A 307-nucleotide genomic window follows, 5' to 3' on the forward strand; every position below is an offset into this window, starting at 1 on the left:
AGAAAGGCAGCGATGACATCACAGGCCGCGTTTAGCTGCAACGTCATGTAACAGCTTCATGCCGCGGCGGCGGTGGGGGGCGTTCCTCTTTCCTCGGCCCCCCGGTGACCTTTCCTCCGCTTATAACGACATTCATGGCTACTAATCCCATCCATCATGTAACATGGAGCAGATTGTGGAATCCATCCATCCATCGCATCATACCGCTGCATGGCTCCGCCTCTCCTCCTCCCTCCGCCCATTACGATTAGTAATGAGTCCTTGCGCTTTCCTTCCAGATGGGGCCACCATTAAAATGAAGCCAGCT

This window comes from Nanorana parkeri, unplaced genomic scaffold, assembly GCF_000935625.1.
Source record: "Nanorana parkeri isolate BGI_ZX_2015 unplaced genomic scaffold, ASM93562v1 scaffold2196, whole genome shotgun sequence".
Taxonomy (NCBI): Eukaryota; Metazoa; Chordata; class Amphibia; order Anura; family Dicroglossidae; genus Nanorana; species Nanorana parkeri.